Below are 13,848 nucleotides of genomic sequence, written 5' to 3'. Positions count from 1 at the left end.
CTTCCCTAAGGGGTCTCGCACAGCCAGATTGACATTGATTCCATTCTCATTACACAGTACCCAGCCTAGGATGGCCTGTTCTCCAGTTTGTTCCTCAACATATTGGTCCATAAAACCATCCCGTATACACTCCAGGAATTCCTCTTCTACAATATTGTGTCTAACTTGGCTTTCCCAACCTATACACAGATTAAAATCACCCAGAATTGCAAATGATCCTTTATCGCATGTGTCTCTAATTTCCTGATTAATGTCATTCCCAACATCACCACTGCAGTTGGGGGTCTATATACGATGCCCAGTAATGTTTTTTCCCCTGGTGTTTCTCAGCTCTCCCCATCTCGATTCTAGTTGTAGTGATTGGAGCTCACCTGTCATCATGGTGCCCAAGCCTAATGGAACCCAGAGACTGTGTGCGGATACAGCTGGGTGAATAGTGGAGCCCAGAGGGCTTGGTTTCCTATTGCAAATTTGGAAGAGGCATCGAAAGTATTGGACTGTCGAAATTCATCGCCGAAGTAGACTTGCTAAAGGGCTATTGGCAAACTGAGAGGGGCAAAGGAAATCTCTGCTTTTTTGATGCCCCAAGGACTTTATCAATTCAAAGTTATGTCATTCAGGATGAAGAGGTGGTTCAGAGGCTCACGAACAGAGTGGGTCGAGGATTGAGACACTGTGCTGTATACATTGATGACTTGGACTGGATTTGTTTATTGTCACGTGTACCGAGGTACAGTGAAAAGCATTTTTTTGCGAGCAGCTCAACAGATCATTAAGTACATGAGAAGAAAAGGGAATAGAAGAAAAGAAAATACATAATAGGGCAACACAAGGTACACAATGTAACTACATAACACTGGCATCGGATGAAGCAGACAGGGTGTAGTGTTAATGAGGTCAGTCCATAAGAGGGTCATTTAGGAGTCTGGTGACAGTGGGGAAGAAGCTGTTTTTGAGTCTGTTCGTGCGTGTTCTCAGACTTCTGTATCTCCTGCCCGATGGAAGAAGTTGGAAGAGTGAGTAAGCCGGGTGGGAGGGGTCTTTGATTATACTGCCCGCTTTCCCCAGGCAGCGGGAGGTGTGGATGGAGTCAATGGATGGGAGGCAGGTTCGTGTGATGGACTGGGCGGTGTTCACGACTCTCTGAAGTTTCTTGCGGTCCTGGGCCGAGCAGTTGCCATACCAGGCTGTGATGCAGCCCGATAGGATGCTTTTAAAAAAAATATTTTTATTCTCCTCCCTTTTCACATTTTCTCCCAAATTTACACCCACCAACAATAAACAATAATCAGTAACGAATGTAATGTCAATCCCCATATCAACAACAACGGTCCCATCCTCCCACCAAACCCCAGACATAAGCCCGCATGTTAACATAAACAAATAACAAAAAGGAATCAGGAATCGCCCATAGTCACCATTAACACACAGCCCCCCTCCCCCAACCCTCCCAACCCACCTCCCCCCAACCCTCCCAACCCCCCTCCCCCAACCCTCCTCCCCCCAACCCTCCCAAACCCCCTCCCCCCAACCCTCCCAGCCCCCCTCCCCCCAACCTTCCCAACCCCCCTCCCCCCAACCCTCCCAACCCCCCTCCCCCCAACCCTCCCAACCCCCCTCCCCCCAACCCTCCCAGCCCCCCTCCCCCAACCCTCCCAACCCCCCTCCCCCAACCCCCCTCCCCCCAACCCTCCCAACCCCCCTCCCCCCAACCCTCCCAACCCCCTCCCCCCAACCCTCCCAGCCCCCCTCCCCCCAACCCTCCCAACCACTCCCCCCAACCCTCCCAATCCCCCTCCCCCCAACCCTCCCAGCCCCCCTCCCCCCAACCCTCCCAACCTTCCTCCCCCCAACCCCCCTCCCCCCAACCCTCCCAGCCCCCCTCCCCCCAACCCTCCCAGCCCCCCTCCCCCCAACCCTACCAACCGCCCTCCCCCCAACCCTCCCAACCCCCCTCCCCAACCCTCCCAGCCCCCCTCCCCCAACCCTCCTAGCCCCCCTCCCCCAACCCTCCCAACCACTCCCCCCAACCCTCCCAACCCCCCTTCCCCCAACCATCCCAGCCCCCCTCCCCCCAACCCTCCCAACCCCCCTTCCCCCAACCCTCCCAACCCCCCTCCCCCAACCCTCCCAACCCCCCTCCCCCCAACCCTCCCAACCCCCCTCCCCCAACCCTCCCAACCCCCCTCCCCCAACCCTCCCAACCCCCCTCCCCCCAACCCTCCCAGCCCCCCTCCCCCCAACTAATGTTCGATGTTATCCAGTTCTTGAAAGAGCACAATGAATAATGCCCATGAATTGCAGAACCGCTCCATCCTTCCCCTCAGTTCAAACTTAACCTTCTCAAGAGTCAAGAATTCCAGCAGATACCCCCCGCCACGCCAGGGCACAGGGTGGAGGGGTTTCTCTCCATCCCAACGGGATCTGCCTTTGGGCGATCAACGAGGCGAAGGCTACAATATCTGCCTCCAGCCAGTTTCCAGCCCCGCCTGGTCCGACAACCCGAATACGGCCTCCCGAGGGCCCGGGTCCAGTTTCCCGTGCACCACTTTAGAGATTAGCCTAAAAACCTCCTTCCAGTAATCCTCCAGCTTCGGACAGGACCAAAACATATGAATGTAGTTTGCGGGGACCCCCTGCAACGTTCACACACATCTTCTACCCACTCAAAGAGCCGGCTCATCCTCGACCTTGTGAGGTGTGCTCTATATACCACCTTCAGCTGTATCAGTCCCAATCTCGCACACGAGGTGGAGGTGTTCACCCTCCGGAGCACCTCACACCAGACCCCCTCCTCCATACCCTCTCCCAACTCTTCCTCCCGCTTTGCTTTGATCCCTTCCAGTGGTTCCTTCTCCTCTTCCAAAATAGCTCCGTACACCGCTGACACTGCCCCCTTCTCCAGTCCCCTTGTCGTCAGCACCTCCTCCAGCAATGTGGAGGCCGGCTCCACCGGGAAGCTCTGTATCTCCTTTCTGGCAAAGTCTCGAACCTGCATGTATCTAAACATTTTCCCCTGCTCCAGCCCATACTTCGCTCCCAGCTCCTTCAATCCTGCAAACCGACCCCTAACAAACAAATCTTTTAGTGTCTTAATCCCCTCCTCCTCCCATTTCCTAAAATTTCCATCCCACTGCCCTGCCTCAACTCTATGGTTCCCCCGAATAAGATAGGATGCTTTAGGCAAGGGAATCTATTGGCCCACTGAAGGATAGGCAAGGGAATCTATGTGTGGAGCCAGAGGAAATGGGCGAGGTACTAAATGAATACTTTGCATCAGTATTCACCAAAGAGAAGGAATTGGTAGATGTTGAGTCTGGAGAAGGGGGTGTAGATAGCCTGGGTCACATTGTGATCCAAAAAGACAAGGTGTTGGGTGTCTTAAAAAATATTAAGGTAGATAAGTCCCCAGGGCCTGATGGGATCTACCCCAGAATACTGAAGGAGGCTGGAGAGGAAATTGCTGAGGCCTTGACAGAAATCTTTGGATCCTCGCTGTCTTCAGGGGATGTCCCGGAGGACTGGAGAATAGCCAATGCTGTTCCTCTGTTTAAGAAGGGTAGCAAGGATAATCCAGGGAACTACAGGCCGGTGAGCCTTACTTCAGTGGTAGGGAAATTACTGGAGAGAATTCTTCGAGACAGGATCTACTCCCATTTGGAAGCAAATGATCGTATTAGTGAGAGGCAGCACGGTTTTGTGAAGGGGAGGTCGTGTCTCACTAAATTGATAGAGTTTTTCGAGGAGGTCACTAAGATGATTGATGCAGGTAGGGCAGTAGATGTTGTCTATATGGACTTCAGTAAGGCCTTTGACAAGGTCCCTCATTGTAGACTAGTACAAAAGGTGAAGTCACACGGGATCAGGGGTGAACTGGCAAGGTGGATACAGAACTGGCTAGGCCATAGACGGCAGAGGGTAGCAATGGAGGGATGCTTTTCTAATTGGAGGGCTGTGACCAGTGGTGTTCCACAGGGATCAGTGCTGGGACCTTTGCTGTTTGTAGTATATATAAATGATTTGGAGGAAAATGTAACTGGTCTGATTAGTAAGTTTGCAGACGACACAAAGGTTGGTGGAATTGCGGATAGCGATGAGGACTGTCAGAGGATACAGCAGGATTTAGATTGTCTGGAGACTTGGGCGGAGAGATGGCAGATGGAGTTTAATCCGGACAAATGTGAGGTAATGCATTTTGGAAGGTCTAATGCAGGTAGGGAATATACAGTGAATGGTAGAACCCTCAAGAGTATTGAAAGTCAAAGAGATCTAGGAGTACAGGTCCACAGGTCATTGAAAGGGGCAACACAGGTGGAGAAGGTAGTCAAGAAGGCATACGGCATGCTTGCCTTCATTGGCCGGGGCATTGAGTATAAGAATTGGCAAGTCATGTTGCAGCTGTATAGAACCTTCGTTAGGCCACACTTGGAGTATAGTGTTCAATTCTGGTCGCCACACTACCAGAAGGATGTGGAGGCTTTAGAGAGGGTGTAGAAGAGATTTACCAGAATGTTGCCTGGTATGGAGGGCATAAGCTATGAGGAGCGATTGAATAAACTCGGTTTGTTCTCACTGGAACGAAGGAGGTTGAGGGGCGACCTGATAGAGGTATACAAAATTATGAGGGGCATAGACAGAGTGGATAGTCAGAGGCTTTTCCCCAGGGTAGAGGGGTCAATTACTCGGGGGCATAGGGTTAAGGTGAGAGGGGCAAGGTTTAGAGTAGATGTACGAGGCAAGTTTTTTACGCAGAGGGTAGTGGGTGCCTGGAACTCGCTGCCGGAGGAGGTAGTGGAAGCAGGGACGATAGGGACATTTAAGGGGCATCTTGACAAATATATGAATAGGATGGGAATAGAAGGATACGGACCCAGGAAGTGTGGAAGATTGTAGTTTAGTCGGGCAGTATGGTCGGCACGGGCTTGGAGGGCCGAAGGGCCTGTTCCTGTGCTGTACATTTCTTTGTTCTTTGTTGTTCTTTGTTCTGTGGTGCATCTGTAAAAGTTGGTAAGGGTTAATGTGGACATGCCGAATTTCCTTAGTTTCCTGAGGAAGTATAGGTGCTGTTGTGCTTTCTTGGTGGTAGCGTCGACGTGGGTGGACCAGGACAGACTTTTGGAAATGTGCACCCCTAGGAATTTGAAACTGCGAACCATCTCCACCTCGGCCCCGTTGATGCTGACAGGGGTGTGTACAGTACTTTGCTTCCTGAAGTCAATGACCAGCTCTTTAGTTTTGCTGACATTGAGGGAGAGATTGTTGTCGCTACACCACTCCACTAGGTTCTCTATCTCCCTCCTGTATTCGGACTCGTCATTATTCGAGATCCGGCCCACTATGGTCGTATCGTCAGCAAACTTGTAGATGGAGTTGGAACCAAATTTTGCCACGCAGTCGTGTGTGTACAGGGAGTAGAGTAGGGGGCTAAGTACGCAGCCTTGCGGGGCGCCGGTGTTGAGGACTATTGTGGAGGAGGTGTTGTTGTTCATTCTTACTGATTGTGGTCTGTTGGTCAGAAAATCGAGGATCCAGTTGCAGAGGGAGGAGCCAAGTCCTAGGTTTTGGAGCTTTGATATGAGCTTGGCTGGGATTATGGTGTTGAAGGCGGAGCTGTAGTCAATAAATAGGATTCTGATGTAGGAGTCCTTGCTGTCGAGATGCTCTCGGGATGAGTGTAGGGCCAGGGAAATGGTGTCTGATGTGGACCGGTTGCAGCGGTATGCGAATTGCAGTGGATCAAGGCATTCTGGGAGTATGGAGGTGATGCGCTTCATGATCAACCTCTCGAAGCACTTCATTACAACTGAAGTCAGGGCCATTGGTCGGTAGTCATTGAGGCACGTTGCCTGGTTCTTCTTTGGTACCGGTATAATGGTGGTCTTCTTGAAGCAGGTGGGGACCTCGGAGTGGAGTAGGGACAGGTTAAAGATGTCCGTGAATACCTCTGCCAGCTGGTCAGTGCAGACTCTGAGTGCATGACGAGGGATCCCGTCCGGGCCCGTCGCCTTCCGTGGGTTCACTTTCAGAAAGGCCAATCTGACTTCGGAAGCTGTGACGGTGGGTATGGGTGTGTCCGGGGCTGCTGGGGCACTCGACAGCGGGTCGATGGTTTCCTGCTCGAACCGAGCGTAGAATGCATTGAGTTCATCGGGGAAGGGTGCGCTGCTGCCAGAGATACTGCTCGGCTTCGCTTAATGGTGTTCAGCCAGGGTTGGGATGAATATCTGCACCTGCTGCAGGAACGGTTTGACCGCTTCGAAGAAGTCAATCTCGTGATGAAGCTCATATAAAACAAATTTTCTGAGATCTAGATTTCATATCGGAGACAGAGTGGGACACAGAAAATGCAAAAAGACCCAGGCCATTTGGGACTTCCCGAAACCCAACAGCAGCAAGGAGATTTTAAGATTTCTGGATCTGAGCAGATTGCACCATGAGTGTGTGTCGAACTTTAGCAGAACGCTGGCAGCACTCACAGAGCTCTGAAAGAAAACAAGCAGATTAACTGTACGGAGGGCTGCCAAAGAACATTGAACCAGTTACAACCCGTGCTGGCCACAAACCCTGTGCTAGCAGCACCTAATGATGTGCAGCAGTGGATCAGTGGAGATATGCACATTCTGGAGCCAAGAAATTTCAGAGCGGCAGACAGCCAAATACACACAATGCAGACTCAGAGGTAGGTTTGGCAGCACATTCCGAGGCAGGGAGGCCAGTTTACATCAAACAGCCGGAGGCCGCTTTTTACATCCAAGTCTTCGAGCCAAGGCAGTGTGATAAACCTTTGGAAAGGGAGTTGAAATATCTTTGCTGGACCAGGCAAAGATGTTTCCCAGAGTTAATCATCAGCCCTGTATTGTGTGGTAATTGTAATCTAAAGTTGACTTTCTGATTAATTTAATTTGAATGTTTTATTGGGAAAGGGAAAGTCTTAAAGAGAAAGGGATTGTAGATATATTTTAGAACAAGGCGTATATTTTACTGGGTGTGTGTATTTAGAGATTCAGAAACTAATTGCCTCAGAGTATTTCTGATACAACAATTTCTATGTATTTTTCTTTTCTTTAATGTAATATAAAGTCTATAATAATTGTTACACGACTGCCTATTCTCACTGGGTTTTCCCGAGATTCCTCACACCATCCCAGAAATACAATGTTATTCCCCACGGAGCAGTGCTTCAAGTTGGGATCCCCTCGCAGACACCATCAGTGTAGTCTGTGACATTGGGGAGCGAGACTAGTCATTCCTGTCCCAGGAAGGGACTTGCTCCTATCCGAGTTGCACGGTGCCCATCCGGGTACATCTAAGATGAAGGTGCCCGCCAGGAGGTGTGGCAGCAATGCCAACATTGAGAGTCTGGTGAAGCGCTGTCAATATTGGTAAATGCATCAAAGGCTGCGAGAAGCAGACTGCACGCTTGGACACGGCCCTGCTGACCATGACCACATTGATGATGTGGGGCCATTCTGGGGCACAATGTTTTTGTTCCTTGTTGATGCCCAAAGTGGATGGAAGTGTTTGAAACAACGTCAGTGATATCACACGCCACAATTGAGAAATTGCATCAAGTGTTTTTCGACCAACAGGACACCTGGAATCATAGTTTCCGATAATCGAACAGTCTTCACGGGGAGTGCTGAATATCACAATTTCACCTCCTCAAATGGTCTCCAGCACATCAAGACTTTCCGCCCAGCATCCAAGTGACTGCCTGAATCAGCCGTCCGAACGTTCAAGGTGGGTCTTAAGAAGCAGTCAGGGAGACCCTGGAATTTAGGGTCTCACGATTCGTGCTGGGCTACAGAAGCACTGGACACCCTACAACAGGAGTGCCGTCAGCAGCGTTGTTGCTGCATCGGGGTTCTGGCACCAGACTGAGCCTGTTGTTTTCCAGGGAGGGTACAGCTCAGTCAGAAGAAAAATCAGGATTCAAGCAAATCAACAAGGTGGTTTTCCATGGAGGAAGCTGTGTTTGTCAGAACCTTCGGAAACGCTCGAGTTGGGATCCTGGAATTGTTGTATCAGAAACAGGCTGCAGGACTCTCCGTCCCGCCAGCCCCGTTTCCCGTCATGGCCCCCCCCCCCACCCACCGGCTGCGGGACTCTCCGTCCCGCCAGCCCCGTTTCCCGTCATGGCCCCCCCCCACCAACCGGCTGCGGGACTCTCCGTCCCGGCAGCCCCGTTTTCCAACATTCTCCATCCATTTCCAGTTACGAGTGGTGTATCACAAGGATCTGTTTTGGGGCCACTGCTGTTTGTCATGTTTATAAATGACCTGGAGGAGGGCGTAGAAGGATGGGTGAGTAAATTTGCAGATGACACTAAAGTCGGTGGAGTTGTGGACAGTGCGGAAGGATGTTACAAGTTACAGAGGGACATAGATAAGCTGCAGCGCTGGGCTGAGAGGTGGCAAATGGAGTTTAATGCAGAAAAGTGTGAGGTGATTCATTTTGGAAGGAATAACAGGAAGACAGAGTACTGGGCTAATGGTAAGATTCTTGGCAGTGTGGATGAGCAGAGAGATCTCGGTGTCCATGTACATAGATCCCTGAAAGTTGCCACCCAGGTTGAGAGGGTTGTTAAGAAGGCGTACGGTGTGTTAGCTTTTATTGGTAGAGGGATTGAGTTTCGGAGCCATGAGGTCATGTTGCAGCTGTACAAAACTCTGGTGCGGCCGCATTTGGAGTATTGCGTTCAATTCTGGTCGCCGCATTATAGGAAGGATGTGGAAGCATTGGAAAGGGTGCAGAGGAGATTTACCAGAATGTTGCCTGGTATGGAGGGAAGATCTTATGAGGAAAGGCTGAGGGACTTGAGGCTGTTTTCGTTAGAGAGAAGAAGGTTAAGAGGTGACTTAATTGAGGCATACAAGATGATCAGAGGATTGGGTAGGGTGGACAGTGAGAGCCTTTTTCCTCGGATGGTGATGTCTAGCACGAGGGGACATAGCTTTAAATTGTGGGGAGATAGATATAAGACAGACGTCAGAGGTAGGTTCTTTACTCAGAGAGTAGTAAGGGTGTGGAATGCCCTACCTGCAACAGTAGTGGACTCGCCAGCACTAAGGGTATTCAAATGGTCATTGGATAGACATATGGACGATAAGGGAATAGTGTAGATGGGCTTTAGAGTGGTTTCACAGGTCGGTGCAACATCGAGGGCCGAAGGGCCTGTACTGCGCTGTAATGTTCTATGTCCTATGTTCTATCCCCCCCCCCCCTCCCGCACCGGCTGCGGGATTCTCCGTCCCACCAGCCCCGCGTTCTGGCGCGACTCCTCCCCGCCCGCGACTGGATTCTCCGTTTCCGCAGCCAGCCAATGGAGTTTCCAATTGCGGTCATTCCGTCGGGATACCCGCGGCGTGAGTGCGTTGTCGGCGAAGCGGAGGATCCCGCCGACAGAGAATCCCGTGGAGGACCTCTGTCCTATGAAGCGGATGTACAAGGAAGAATTGGCCAGAAGCATGTCGGTAGCCCGGTAGCATTGTGGATAGCACAATTGCTTCACAGCTCCAGGGTCCCAGGTTCGATTCCGGCTTGGGTCACTGTCTGTGCGGAGTCTGCACATCCTCCCCGTGTCTGCGTGGGTTTCCTCCGGGTGCTCCGGTTTCCTCCCACAGTCCAAAGATGTGCAGATTAGGTGGATTGGCCATGATAAATTGCCCTTAGTGTCCAAAATTGCCCTTAGCGTTGGGTGGGGTTACTGGGTTATGGGGATAGGGTGGCGGTGTTGACCTTGGGTAGGATGCTCTTTCCAAGAGCCAGTGCAGACTCGATGGGCCGAATGGCCTCCTTCTGCACTGTAAATTCTATTCTATGAAATGACCATTACGAGTGCGAGAGTTAACCAGGAGCCAGTTACTGCCACCAGAACCATGATGCCAGTGGGAAACGGTGTTGAGTTTCCAAACAGCAAAGTACTGAGCCAACGTGTGACACGGGAGTCTGTCGTTCCCATGGAAACGGATGAACATAAGAACATAAGAACTAGGAGCAGGAGTCGGCCATCTGGCCCCTCGAGCCTGCTCCACCATTCAATGAGATCATGGCTGATCTTTTGTGGACTCAGCTCCACTTTCCGGCCCGAACACCATAACCCTTAATCCCTTTATTCTTCAAAAAACTATCTATCTTTATCTTAAAAACATTTAATGAAGGAGCCTCTACTGCTTCACTGGGCAAGGAATTCCATAGATTCACAACCCTTTGGGTGAAGAAGGTCCTCCTAAACTCAGTCCTAAATCTACTTCCCCTTATTTTGAGGCTATGCCCCCTAGTTCTGCTTTCACCCGCCAGTGGAAACAACCTGCCCGCATCTATCCTATCTATTCCCTTCATAATTTTATATGTTTCCATAAGATCCCCCCTCATCCTTCTAAATTCCAACGAGTACAGTCCCAGTCTACTCAACCTCTCCTCGTAATCCAACCCCTTCAGCTCTGGGATTAACCTAGTGAATCCCCTCTGCACACCCTCCAGTGCCAGTACGTCCTTTCTCAGGTAAGGAGACCAAAACTGAACACAATACTCCAGATGTGGCCTCACTAACACCTTCTACAATTGCAGCTGAACCTCCCTCGTCCTAAACTCCATCCCTCTAGCAATGAAGGACAAAATTCCATTTGCCTTCTTAATCACCTGTTGCACCTGTAAACCAACTTTTTGCGACTCATGCACTAGCACACCCAGGTCTCTCTGCACAGCAGCATGTTTTAATATTTTATCTTTTAAATAATAATCCCTTTTGCTGTTATTCCTACCAAAATGGATAACCTCACATTTGTCAACATTGTATTCCATCTGCCAGACCCTAGCCCATTCACTTAGCCTATCCAAATCCCTCTGCAGACTTCCAGTATCCTCTGCACTTTTTGCTTTACCACTTATCTTAGTGTCGTCTGCAAACTTGGACACATTGCCCTTGGTCCCCAACTCCAAATCATCTATGTAAATTGTGAACAGTTGTGGACCCAACACTGATCCCTGAGGGACACCACTAGCTACTGATTACCAACCAGAGAAACACCCATTAATCCCCACTCTTTGCTTTCTATGAATTAACCAATCCTCTATTAATGCTACTACTTTCCCCTTAATGCCATGCATCTTTATCTTATGCAGCAACCTTTTGTGTAGCACCTTGTCAAAGGCTTTCTGGAAATCCAGATGTACCACATCCATTGGCTCCCCGTTATCTACAGCACTGTTAATGTCCTCAAAAAATTCCACTAAATTAGTTAGGCATGACCTGCCCTTTATGAACCCATGCTGCATCTGCCCAATGGGACAATTTCCATCCAGATGCCTCGCTATTTCTTCCTTGATGATAGATTCCAGCATCTTCCCTACTACCGAAGTTAAGCTCACTGGCCTATAATTACCCACTTTCTACCTACTTCCTATTTTAAACAGTGGTGTCACATTTCCTAATTTCCAATCCGCCGGGACCACCCCAGAGTCTAGTGAATTTTGGTAAATTATCACTAGTGCATTTGCAATTTCCCTAGCCATGTCTTTTAGCACTCTGGGATGCATTCCATCAGGGCCAGGAGACATGTCTCCCTTTAGCCCCATTAGCTTGCCCATCACTACCTCCTTGGTGATAAAAATCCTCTCAAGGTCCTCACCTGTCATAGCCTCATTTCCATCAGTCACTGGCATGTTATTTGTGTCTTCCACTGTGAAGACCGACCCAAAAAACCTGTTCAGTTCCTCAGCCATTTCTTCATCTCCCATTACTAAATCTCCCTTCTCATCCTCTAAATGACCAATATTTACCTTAGCCACTCTTTTTTGTTTTATATATTTGTAGAAACTTTTACTCTCTGTTTTTATATTCTGAGCAAGTTTACTCTCATAATCTATTTTACTCTTCTTTACAGCTTTTTTAGTAGCTTTCTGTTGCCCCCTAAAGATTTCCCAGTCCTCTAGTCTCCCACTGATCTTTGCCACTTTGTATGCATTTCCTTTCGGCTTTGATACCCTCCCTGACTTCCTTCGATATCCATGGCTGATTATCCATTTTCCTACAGTCCTTCCTCCTCACTGGTGTGTACGTTTTCTGAGCACTGTGAAAAATCTCTTTGACAGTCTCGTTGTTCCTCAATTGACCCACCGTGAAGTCTTTGCTCCCAGTCTACCCCAGCCCACTCCTCCCTCCTCCCATTGAAGTCTCCTTTGTTTAGGATTCAATCCCTTCACCTGGGGGAGCTGGGCTGAGCACCGTTTGGTCAACACAAACCGGGTCCGTCGGAACAGAGCTCGTGGAGGTCTCCGAGGGGATCGGAGGCCTGCAGCTGCATGCTCTTTGGGTATGGTGGTGACTTGGCACCGCTGGTGACACCTGGGTACCCTGGTAGTGCCAGCCTGGCACCCTGGCAGTGCGAGATTGGCACCCTGGCAGTGCGAGACTGGCACCCTAGCACTGCCAGCCTGGCACCGCAGCAGTGGCACCTGGCACCCTGGCAGTGCGAGACTGGCACCCTGGCAGTGCGAGACTGGCACCCTGGCAGTGCGAGACTGGCACCCTAGCAGTGGCACCTGGGTGCCATCCTGGCATTGCTGAGGTGCCCAGGTGGCACTTCCAGCTGGTAGGGACACTGTCAGGGTGCCAGATTGGCACTGCCAAGGTGCGAAGCTGGCATCGTTTGTGCATGCGCGATCGGGCCGGGGTAGTGTGGGTGTTGGGGGGATGTGGGGTGATTTCTCGCTAAGTTGCGGCGAGCGGAACTCCCCATTGTAGAAAACGGGGCGATGTGCGGCCTTGGCCGTGCGTTCCGCGGTCAGGTTCCTCATTCAACATGAGTCGCGTTGAATAGCCACGTGTTTCTCGCCGCTGCAAGCCCTCAGAAACACGCACTAAACCCGCTCGCTCGGGGACTTTGTTCCCTTTTGGGAGGATCGCGCCCTGTATCTCTGCAAAATGGATTTGCCTCATCCTCAGACTCATTGCCAATCTCTGATCTAAACCCTACTACAGAATGCCCACCTCTGGGCCTGGAATCCCTGGGGGTTGAAGATGCACAGATGACAGCATCAAGCAGGCTGAGAATTGGACTGGGAGCTCATCGAGGCCGTCTCAATATTCAGGTCAGTGTACCAACATGTGTAATGTTTCCAGGATTCTGTACAGGCTGTGGAGCGGGATTAGAAAGGGCACCTGCGTGTCGTCGGGCTGGCAGGGAAAAGATGGGCGAAGTTTTCTGACCGAATTTTTCTGAGAACCAACACAAGCGGCTCGATTCTCGAACCCTGAGATTACTCGACTTTCTGACCACAGACCACAGTCACTGAAAATAAACAACACCTCCTCCACAATAGTCCTCAACACCGGGGCCCCGCAAGGCTGCGTACTTAGCCCCCTACTCTACTCCCTGTACACACACGACTGTGTGGCAAAACTTGGTTCCAACTCCATCTACAAGTTTGCTGACGATACGACCATAGTGGGCTGGATCTCGAATAACGACGAGTCAGAATACAGGAGGGAGATAGAGAACCTAGTGGAGTGGTGTAGCAACTCTGGATAGAAGGGCCTGTTCCTGTGCTGTACATTTCTTTGTGCCTGTCTGCGGTCTGTCTAAGTGCCTGTCTGCGGTCCGTCTGAGTGCCTGTCTGCTGTCTGAGTGCTTGTTTGCCGTCTATCTGAGTGCCTGTCTGCCCATCTGTCTGAGTGCCTGTCTGCGGTCCGTCTGAGTGCCTGTCTGCCGTCTGTCTGAGTGCCTGTCTGCTGTCTGTCTGAGTGCCTGTCTGCTGTCTGTCTGAGTGCCTGTCTGCGGTCCGTCTGAGTGCCTGTCTGCGGTCCGTCTGAGTGCCTGTCTGCTGTCTGTCTGAGTGTCTGTCTGA

General features: G+C 50.7%; 1 long non-coding RNA gene across 1 annotated transcript in view; it reads left to right on the top strand.

Moving 5' to 3' along the window:
• Positions 1 to 13,093, top strand: part of LOC140409645 (uncharacterized) — a 217,565-nt gene extending 204,472 nt beyond the window's left edge. Inside the window, exon 3 of the long non-coding RNA XR_011940451.1 lies at positions 12,983 to 13,093. This is a non-coding gene — a long non-coding RNA (uncharacterized lncRNA). The remainder of the gene's footprint in view (positions 1 to 12,982) is intronic.
• The last annotated feature ends 755 nt before the right edge of the window (positions 13,094 to 13,848 follow it).

Source organism: Scyliorhinus torazame, chromosome 3 (assembly GCF_047496885.1).
Source record: "Scyliorhinus torazame isolate Kashiwa2021f chromosome 3, sScyTor2.1, whole genome shotgun sequence".
Lineage (NCBI taxonomy): Eukaryota > Metazoa > Chordata > Chondrichthyes > Carcharhiniformes > Scyliorhinidae > Scyliorhinus > Scyliorhinus torazame.
Note: the sequence above shows the minus strand (reverse complement) of the source record. Positions and strands in the feature narration are given on the sequence as shown.